This window comes from Phocoena sinus, chromosome 6 (assembly GCF_008692025.1).
Source record: "Phocoena sinus isolate mPhoSin1 chromosome 6, mPhoSin1.pri, whole genome shotgun sequence".
Classification (NCBI taxonomy): Eukaryota; Metazoa; Chordata; class Mammalia; order Artiodactyla; family Phocoenidae; genus Phocoena; species Phocoena sinus.
In genome coordinates this window covers 80,532,288-80,543,510 of record NC_045768.1, presented here as the reverse complement: position 1 = coordinate 80,543,510, position 11,223 = coordinate 80,532,288, and the positions used below count along the sequence as shown (strand labels likewise).

The following is an 11,223-nucleotide window of genomic DNA, read 5'->3' as shown; positions in this document are numbered from 1 at the left end:
CACTTCCTTCTAAGGTGCCTTCTTATAAGCACTTGCTCTCTGTTTGCTATTGAAAGAGCATCTTGGGATACAATTATACAATCTCAAATGAATAGTTAATGGGATGAACTAGAAATACAGGAGGTTTTTACGATGGTGATTCATGTCCTGCCAGTTTAGGAGTTGTTTTAACCACAAAAACACTTGAACTTATCACAGAATTAAAAATCAAGAAATCTGGATTTGAACTCCGACCCTGCGTCTAGTTCTTGACATGGGGTAAGTTACTTTACCTCTCAGAGGTTTCGTTTCTTTATCTGGAAAATAAATACTTGGACTAAATGGTCTCTAAGGGCACTTCCAGCTCTACCAGACTGTGCTTCTTCAGCATAGGTGTTTTTCTTCTTCAGGAACTTTGTGTGGAGCCAGGATGTGGTCTTGTGCAATCTTCTCTGGTTGTATAATTTTGGGGGATTGGATAGATTGTTGTCATTTGTCAATTTTCTAGTTTCATTTTCTGGACACTGGTAAGACATACTCCCACCAGTCTTGTATGGGAAAACATTGAACATTGAAATCTTACCATGTACCAGGCACTATGCTGCACTTTATAGGCATTCTTATAACAATCCTATGAAGTAGATATCTTTTATTCTGTAGTTTATAGAAGAAGAAACTGAGGCTTAGAGAATAATTTGTCAAGATCATAAGCTAAGGACTTCCCTGGCATTCCAGTGGTTAAGAATCTGCCTTCCAATGCAGGGGGTGCGGGTTTGATCCCTGGTCGGGGAACTAGGATCCCACATACCACAGGACAACTAAGCCTGCGTTCTCTAGAGCCCGCGTGCTGCAACTACCGAGCCCGTGCGCTGCAACTACTGAGCCTGTGCGCTCCGGAGCCTGTGCACCACAACTAGATAGAAACCCGTGCGCTACCATGAAGAGCCCGCATGCTGCAGCTAAGACCCAACGTAGCCAAATAAATAAATAAATAATTTTAAAAAGAATAATAATTAAAAAAAAAAAGACTCTGCGCTCTCAATCCAGGGGGCACATGTTCAATCCCTGGTGGGGGAACTATTGATAAGATCCTGCATGCTGTACGGCGCAGCCAAAAAGAAAAAAAAAAAAATCACAAACTAATTACAACCAGGGCCAAGATTCTAATGGTGAGTCTGTCTGGCTCAAAGCCAGGCTCTTGACCTCTAAGTTATCTATTTTGTGCACCAGTTCCTTGAGTGACACCTGATCAGTCAAGGATCCAGGATCCTGAGCAATGAAGCTTATCCAAGTGCTCTGACCAGTGTGATAGCAATGCTAAGCCCGCATGGAAATGAGCAATACTGTTTTCAGAATAAGCTTATCATGTAAAGGTGTGACTTCGAGGAAGGTGGGTCCTATGAGCACATACCATTTTCTGACAAGACCTCTAAATCAGAGGTTCCCAAACCCCAGGCCACAGACTGGTACCAGGCCACGGCCTGTTAGGAACCGGGCTGCACAGCAGGAGGTGAGTGGCAGGCGAGCCAACGCTGGCATTACCGCCTGAACACCCCCACCCCATCCATGGAAAAATTGTCTTCCACGATACCAGTCCCTGGTGCCAACAAAGTTGGGAACCGCTGATCTAAATGTGTGTTGCTGAGCAGAGATGGCCAATCAACCGTGTGCTTCTTTTTTTTTTTTTCTTTCTACTGTGATTTCTTATTCCTCATGAAGGTACATTTATTTGAAAACCTCTCCTCTATGTTTGGCTAGTAAGAAAGTTACAAAATGGAAATGCCTCTCTTGGCCCCTTTGGCCCTCCTGGAGCCATACATTTCTTGTTGCCAGAAGCAAACAAGTCTTTCAAAGCAAGCAAGACTCTGAGGCTGTTTTTTTCTTTTGTTTTTTGTTGTTGTTTTTGCTTTTGTTTTTTAGTTTTTTGCTCCTTTAGGCTTTTAGTCACACAACTAGAGCTTAGAATTGAATTTCACCCACAGCACACTGTAGAACAGTTTGCAAGAACTCCACCGGGAGCCCCCTGGCAAAGGATGTGTCTGGGGCTTGGTTCTTCTTAGTTCACACTGATGTTGCTACACAAGCCAGTTCCTGCTATGGGCTGAGAAGGGAGGGCATCCATCACTTTTCAGCAGCTCTTGTTTCTAAGTGGCTGTTTTGGGAGGGAGCCCTTTAGAGTTGGAAGAAATACTATTTTCTATTGCCATTTGTTTGGCTGTGGCAATAAAGAAAATTGCCACTGACATGAAGAAGCCATTCTAAATATTTTAATAGATGGGAATGGCTGCGCTAGAATGATCAAAACAGCAAAGTAGTGATAGCAAGTATCATCACCAACATTTATGGAGAATTTTGCAGGAGCTTTGCACATTATCTAAGTAAGTTCTTTCACCAAGCTTGGGTGATAGATATTATTATCTCCATCATGCAGATGATGTGTAGAGAGTTTAAGAGACTTCTCCAAAGTTGCAATTCCTGTCACTAGGAGAGCTGAACTAGAACCAGGGTCTCTCAGAATCCAAAGCCAATGGTTTAGGCTACTGTGCAGACTACCTGCTTCTAAGTTTGAACTTTTTACATTGATTACATGTTGAAATATTTTGGATGCAATGGGTTAAAGTATATTATTAAAATTGATTTTACCTGTTTCTGTTAATTTTTTAGGATGGCTAACTAGAGACTTTAAAATGACATAAGCCACTCCCATTATGTTTCTATGGGACAGTGCTAGACAAGGGATTAAATAACAATGGAGATGCAACTGGAGAAGTTGATTGGATCCTAAGCTTGGAAGGCCTTGAAGAACATTTACAAATCACCCTGAGAGTGCCAAATTTTGCCCACAACTTATAGAAATATACAATGTCTTCACTTAAGGTTCACGGCTTTTATATTGCCTGGTAAGTATAACTTTTAACATGTCAACATCCACAATTATTTGAGCCAGTCACCTTTTCCAGTTCTTTGTTTATTGTGTTTTATGAAGTAGTTAAATAGTTGGAAAAAGCTACCAAGAATGAAGGTAAGGAAAGAAGAGGGCCCAGTAGTGCAAGGGGATTAGGAGACAGTTGTGTCATTTCCATCTAAAAGCGATGAAAACAAAGGCACCAAGCCATTAAAATGCAGGGTGTGCTCTCTGGCAGGCCTTTGGCAAGAGGCATAACTACTTACTTAAGTGGGTCACAGCCTGACTGTTAATTTCCATTCATGGAATTTGTTTCATTTTCAGTTGTCTCAGTTAGCTCCAAGGTGATGCTTTATAAATAGTTGTGAGGGCATCCTGGAGGTAGTCAGAATTTCCAGAGTGGTCATCATTAACTTCTTTTTGTCAGTGTTTCTCCACCTTCCGATGAGGCTTCAGCAGAATCCGAGCTCTTCTCCTGGAATCAACCAGCAAGCTGTTATCAGAATTCTCCAGCCACTCCTGGATACCACTGCCAACAAGCTGGAAAGAATTGTGCAGGGGAAATGCCAGCCTTGCTGAATCAAGCAACTTCTTCAACCCAAAGTTGACTGGTAATTATCATGGTGGCATTCATGGGACTGCAGGGGATTCCACGAGCCCAGACCCAGCTCCACCATATTTGCTCAGTCCAGGGTATTGAAATGTTTCAACTCCAGGCAGAGAAAAGCCGGCAGAGGCAGGCTATGCAGGCAGCAGGTGTGGTACTAGCCCTCTGAATTCTGGGGTTCTTCTGGTGTGATTGGATTGTGGATAAAAGAATAAGAGCTGACGGTTGATAAAGGCTGTGCTACCCACAAGCTCATGCTTTTGATTCAGATCTACTCTGGATGAGGATGAGTGGTCCAGTTTGGATAGTCCCCAAAGTAACTCTAATATGGAAGTTTAGTTGAAGCAGGGCTTTGTAGTCAAATGAATTGAAGTTTAGCCATGATTCTTCAAGTTAACAGCTGCATGATCTTGGCCAAATCACTTCACCCCTCTGAGCTTCAATTTCCTCATCTGTCAAATGGGCATATACAAACTCCCTTCTGGGGTTGTTGTCAGGCTTAACTGAGATGTGCATGTAAAAATACCTGACCTCCAGCATAAGGAATGCAATGAATCATTCCGACTTTTCCCATTTAGTGTGTTTTATTATTAAAGCCTTAATATAAATAAATACCTTCCTTGTGAAACCAAATTCCAACCTTTGGTGATGATCATGCTTACTCTAGATTTTTTTTTTTGACTACTTGACTTTGGAGATTGTTCACTTTTAATGATGGTGGTAGTGATAATGATGATGATGATGAGTACTTATCTTTTATTCAGTACCTACCCTGTGTTAAGTGCTTTTCCTATATTATCTCATAAAATCATCATAATAACCCTGTGAGGCAGGTATTATTATCCTCATTTGCAGATGAGGAATGAGGTTAAGAAAGATTAAGTGGCTTGCTCAAGGTTATAAAGTTAGGTAGCAGAAGACCTGGGACTTAAACCCAGGTGTGAGTCCAACACTATCATTCTTAACCACTATGTTATATTGTATCCATGCTACTAGTTCACCTCATTTTTCCTCAAACCAAGAGATTTTCTGTGTCCACAAAAGGTATAAAGGGTGCATGAAAAAGGAACTCTTCCCAGTTTTAAATATCTTTTATAGTTTAAACTTACTTGATATCTTATTGAAACAAAAATTTTAATGGAAAGACAATCAAGAAGTCATTTTGATGAAAGAAAATTGAATTTCTTATTCTCCATAGACATTTAGAGAATAAATATAATTCTGTGGAGAAAAGAAAATAAATTATGTTTAAACCAGAGTTTGAAAGAACTAATTATAGAGATATACACAATTTAGAAATAATTGTAGTACTTAAGGTTTATGAAAATGCTCGAGATTTTGTAGACATGAAAGCTTGTTTGTGTTCTTTTAAGATTCCAAATGTTACTTTTGTATAAGAGCTCAAAAGTTACATAATACTCACCTGCTCTCATATCACAAGATATGAGAATATTAGATAAATATGAGAAATTTGAGAATATGAAAAAAATTCAGAAATTAAAGTAAACAAAGCTATTTCTGAGGCCAAAGAAATAGCACTTCAAATAATTGAGCATTTTTCATGGTGTGGGTGGGGAGGCACTCCTATCTGTTGAGTTGACACCATTCAAGGCTGTTATTTACTGCTGCCAAGAGGGTTTTATTAGAATTCTTTTTCTTGGGTTTTGCTCAAAAGAACAAATGCCATTCTAATGCCAATATTGTCAAATGACATTTATTGCTTAGATTTACTTTTCTAAAATTTGCCCGCTCTTTCTTAAATAAAGGTATGTCTCTCTCTAGGATACTAAAAGCCGTAATTTTTTTTTATTGAAGTATAGTTGATTTGCAGTGTTGTGTTAGTGTCTGGTGTATAGCAAGTGATTCCGTTTTATATATATATATATATATATATATATATTCTTTTTCATATTCTTTTCCACTATGGTTGAAAAAATTAATAATAAATTACAGGATATTAAATATAGTTCCCTGTGCTATACAGTAGGACTTTGTTGTTTATCTATTTTATATATAGTAGTCTGTATCTGCTAATCCCAAACTCCTAGTTTATCCCTCCCCTACTCCCTTTCCCATTTAGTAACCATAAGTTTGTTTTCTATATCTGTGAGTTGGTTTCTGTTTCATAAATAAGTTCATTTGTGTCATATTTTAGATTCCACACATAAGTGATATCATATGGTATTTGTCTTTCTCTGACTTACTTGGCTTAGTATGATAATCTCTAGGTCCATCCATGTTGCTGCAGATGACATTATTTCATTCTTTTTTGTGCTAAAAGCCCTAATTTAACTGATGATGAGATTATTCCAAATAAGTAAAGCATGTTTGAGCAACTGGCTTATCAATGAAATTCACATTAATTGCCTTGGAGGAAAATTTGTAAATCTCATGTTGGTATAATAAATAGCACCTTTTCTGTTAAGCTTGATAAATGTTATTTCTTTAAAAAAAAGAAGAACCATTTTCACTTTATTAATCTCATTAGTCTACTGAAATAGCCCAATGACCTGAACATTGCTCACTTCATGGCTTTACTTGTACCTCTGAGAACTGGTGACCATGCTTCCTTCTTGAAACACTTTCTTCGTTTGGCTTGAGACATCACTTTCTCTTGGTTCTCCTTCTATTCCACTGGCTGGTCAATTCCCCTTTATCTTCTGACTGCTAAGTGTTAAAAATTTCAGGGTGTAGCCCTAAAACCTTTTCATTTCTTGCTCTTTATTTATTCCGTCTGTAATACCATCCCCAGTCTCTTAGCTTTGAAAGCATCTATACACCAATGATTCCCAAATTTACATTTCTAGCCCTCTTTCCTAAATTGAGGTCTCATGGTCAACCATCTACTCAAATCTTGACTTAAATATCTAGTAGGGATCTCAAACTCAACCTGTCCAAAATCAAACTCCTGATTCTCCACTGACATCCTTCATCTCAGGAAATGCTAGCTCTGTCTTTCTAGCTGCCAAAACCTTATTTTCTGTCTTCCTCTGACACTCCACCTCCATCAGTAAATCCTATTGGCTTTACCTTGAAAATACTATTTATCAAAAATCTGAGCACTTTTCACCACTTCCATTGCTATTTTCCTGGTCTAGGCTTCCACTGTATTTCACTCCCTCACCTGAAGTATTTCAAAAACTCCCCAACTGGACTCCCCCCGACTACAGTCTGTTCTCCACATAGAAGCAACAATGATCTAAATTGCAGGTAAAATCAAGTTACTCTTTTGCTCAAAACTTTTAATGGCTCCTCATCTCATTCAGAGTAAAATCCAAAGGCAATATGACCTGCAAGGCCCTACATGACCTTGCCCTCAGCTACCTCATACTTTTATCTCTTGTTGCCTGCCTCCTTGTACATATTCTGTTCCAGACACACCCCAGATTTCCTAGAACAAATACCTCTCTCACTTTTCAAGGTTATTTGCTCCTATGTTATCATTTTGGAAATATCTTTCTTGAGTACTCTTTCCCTCCTCCCTGGTCTTCCTGTATCCTTTATTCCACCTTATTTTTCTCTATAGCGCATTTTACCACCTGACACAATATATATTTACTTGTTTATTTTCCCCATTAGAGTATTAGCCTATATTCCAGATTCCAGGACTGGCATACTAGATGATTCCAACCAAGCCTCCCAGTTGAAGGCAATTTAAAAAGCTGAAACACACACACACACACACACACACACACACACACACACACACACACACACACACACATTCTTACAAGCATCAGAGACCTACCGAGATATTAAGAGATTAGAACAAGGAAACAATTAGCATTAAAGAGGTGAGTCAAAGCCTTTTTGGACAGGATGATTTACTGATGATGAGAAGAAAATTGACAAGCAGAGGTTCACTGAGACCTTGGGAAATGACCCACTCTGTAACCCAAAGGCCAAGAGCTGAAATTTGGCTCTGAGGCTCTTTGGCAACTCACTGGAAGCAGTTGAGACACAAAGCTAAGCTTTTGAGGACTCAGATGCGTGAAGATTTGGAAACTGGCATTCATCTCCTTCAAAACAGAGAGGCCGTAGTATAATATCCCTTTTTCTGACTTGAAACACTCAAAGGCTACATCCTGCAGGCATGGGATCTGGATTTTAGCCCAATCTGCACAAAAACTCAAATCTTGGTCCTAGACTGCTAATCTACTTAGGTGTTTTGCAGGGGGAAAATACACTGTGGAGGAAAATAACATCATTCTAGGTCTTAAATTATCACCAAATGTAATTTTAATTTGTCCAGCAAAGTATCAAAGGTTATAAAACAAATGAAGATTCAAGACAAATGCCAACTAATGTAGTTCCAAACCACCTATCCACTCAGCATATGAAAAGGTGCTCAACATCATCAGACATCAGAGAGATGCAAATTAAAACCACAACAACATATCACTACCCATTAAATAAAAAATAAAGGAGCTGCTGATAACACTGAGTGCTGGTGAGGATACAGAGCAATTGGAACTCACATGCATCACTGGTACTAGTGTGAAACAGTACAGACACTTTGGAAAACAGCTTGGCAGTTATTAAAGAGTTCAATGTACACTTACCATATGACCCAGAAATCCCACTTCCAGATACTTACCCAAGAAAAAGTAAGATATATATCCACACAAAAACCTGTTCACAAATGTTTACAGTGGCTTTATTCATACTTGTTAAAAAATGGAAATGTTTATCAACTGGTAAATGGATAAACAAACTGCTATAAACATACAGTGAAATAGTACTCTAATATTTGCTGAGTATATTATTTAATAAGTATTATTAAATTATTAAATAAGTATAATATTTAACAAGTATTAATATTATATCTAAGTTTAAAAGGAGAATTCCTTTTTAAAAAGCCACATTGACCCTTTCAGCACTGGTCTGACATTTCAGTCACCTTTGTGGACAGCTGACAGAACATATGGAAGTTTTTTGAGAGCCGGAGAATGATGGACCTTTAATTCAGAGAGGGCAGAAGGCTTATCACTTCACATTTCTCCCTTCCATTTGGCTCTCTTACTTCCTCATCTGATTCAGTGCTCCTTTGGTCCTTCCTTCTGTCATCAGTGTTTGGGCTCATGGTCCCCTCTGATATGGCCAGACAGCCAAGGATGTTCTCACATGAAGGGCATTTGCCGTGGGCTCAGCTGCCTCACTAATTTGGCTGATGTTTTACATCCCCTGGAGCAGGAGGGAGAAGTAGACTTGTAACTTGAGGACAGGACCTTGTCTTGCGCTTCTGTAGTGACCCACCATGGCCAAGCACAGAGCCTTAGACGTGGTAGGTGCCCAATACATGTTTGCTTTGTGTACAGATTTGGTTTTTTTAAAGATACTAAATGTAGTTCCTAGCATCCTCAAGTGTACTGAATGCAAGTTAAAATTACTCTGGCAGGAGTCATACTTAATTCATTGGAAGAGAAATAATAACTTTGATGTCCTCAATTTAAGAATATCAGCTATGTAATATATTTTCATTCATTCATGTATTCAGCAAATATTTATTGAACATCTACTATGTCCTAGATTCTATGCTAAATTATTTAAGTTAAAGGGATACATATCCAAGAACAAAAATCAATTGTTAATTACAAGTTTCAAAGATATATATTGGTCTTTGCATATTTTGTTTCCTGGTGAATTTATTTTTCCTTTTCTTTTTTTTTTTTCCTGTAAGGAAAGAAGTAGATGTTATACACAGATACCCTGGAACAGTGATTGGTGGCTGTCTCTTCTGTCCCAGTATGCTTAGAGGAGTCAGTTCATTTCTGTGAGTAACAGTAGCTTTCCATCATGGGGTATCTAAATATGGGCAGATTGTTGGGGGTGGGAGTGAAGTATCAGAACTCAGGAGAGTTAGGGGAGCCTGTGTAGTTCCAAATTACTTATCCAGCACCCCCAACCCTTCCCGCTGCATCCTCCTTACCGCCGCCACGCTGTGAGGATCAGCTTTTTTTAGTATCTGTTTTGTCCTGAGGGAAGAAGTTTCCCACATTTACTTTCTTTTTCTCAGTGGGAAAGATTCTATTGTTTGACTCTCATGTTTTTGCTACTTCATGTTTTCATTTAAACAGTAACTGAATTCAGGAAATTAAAGATACACAGTTAAATTGTCTGTTACTAACTGTAGTTTGTTTCCATCCTCCCTCTCTCCCTCTCCCCGGAATGCAAGTACTTCTTTCTTCTTGTGTTTTGATGGTTTTGCTTTGATTTTGGTTTGTTTAGTTTGGGGTATTGGCATTGATTTTTTTTTTTTTTTTTTTTTTTTTAATTTATGTATATTTATTTTTGCCGTGTTGGGTCTTCGTTTCTGTGCGAGGGCTTTCTCTAGTTGTGGCACGCGGGGGCCCCTCTTCATCGTGGTACGCGGGCCTCTCACTATTGCGGCCTCTCTTGTTGCGGAGCACAGGCTCCAGACGCGCAGGCTCAGTAGTTGTGGCTCATGGGCCCAGTCGCTCTGCGGCACGTGGGATCCTCCCGGACCAGGGCTCGAACCCGTGTCCCCTGCATTGGCAGGCGGACTCTCAACCACTGCGCCACCAGGGAAGCCCGGCATTGATTTTTAATAAAATTATGGTTGGGATTCCATAGAAATGAAATATCTAACAATGCTTAAAGACTTGCATGTGGATGATAGAATTGCGTTCATTTTTATTGATGCTAAGTGGTGACTGAATCACTTTGGAGAATGATAAATTTTGTAGTTGATAAATTTTGTTTTACTTAAAAAGAGAGTAGACAATGTAACATGACAGAAAACAAAAATTTGTATGTTTCCATTATAAATCTCCCCCAAATTTTCTAGTTTCCACTAGCATACGTGCTTTAATTTATCACAGCTATGATCTTGGTGGTTGTGGAGTGCACAGTAGGAAAAAAGAGGAATGGAGGGAACGTTCTAGATTGAGCCCAAGTGGTGTTCATTGCTGGGATTCAGGTACTTCCGGTATTTCCATCTGGAGGATTGTTAACACGGTGCATTAGGGGCCTTCTGAAGAAAAAAGTCCTAAGGAAAGAGCAAAACCAGCGACGAGTTTGGCCAGTAAAAAAGGCTGCAGCAGTCAGAGGTGAGGTGGGTCTTCTGAGGATCATGGAATGGGGAATCGCCAATTAGTGAAGCAGTAGGCTTTCGGTCATTGGAATCCAGCCTTCTAACGGCCATCTACTGCTACTCAAGCATTCCCAGGAGGAGTCGAACCTCCAGACCTCACTCGAGGTGATTATGTTACCCAACCAAACTTGGGTCCCTTTGCCCACTTGCAGTAAAGCCAATCTATTGACACTGGGTTGTGATGAAGAAAAGTGTAGCATTTATTGCAGGGCGCCAAGCAGAGTTCAGGCAGCTAATGTTTAAAAGGCCTGAACTTCTTGCTTGGCGCCCTGCAATAAACAGTACCCTTTCCTTTACCACAGCCTGTTGTCAATAGATTGGCTTTACTGCCTGTGGGTGAAGGGACCCAAGTTTGCCTGGGTAACAATTTTGGCACCCCAGATGGGATGGCAGTCCCGAGTGGGCACCTCACCCATGGCACATTGGCTCCTGGCCAGTGGCAGCTCTTGGATTCAGTCCAGCAGCAACCTGAGCACCTTTGTCTCAGGGACAGTCCCAAGTGTTCGCCACCGACCAGGTGCTGCTGGCCCACGGCACTGTGATGAAGGAAGCAAGAGGAAGGCGATATTCACGGGGGACAGTTTGTCCTGGGAAGGCCCCATAGGGCTCAGTTACAAT

General features: G+C 39.9%; 1 long non-coding RNA gene across 1 annotated transcript; it reads left to right on the top strand.

Moving 5' to 3' along the window:
• The first annotated feature begins 2,724 nt into the window (after positions 1–2,724).
• On the top strand, positions 2,725–9,264 carry LOC116756049. The gene is made up of 3 exons (XR_004350514.1): positions 2,725–2,879; positions 3,312–3,495; positions 9,172–9,264. It is a non-coding gene; the product is annotated as an uncharacterized LOC116756049 (long non-coding RNA).
• Positions 9,265–11,223: the final 1,959 nt, after the last annotated feature.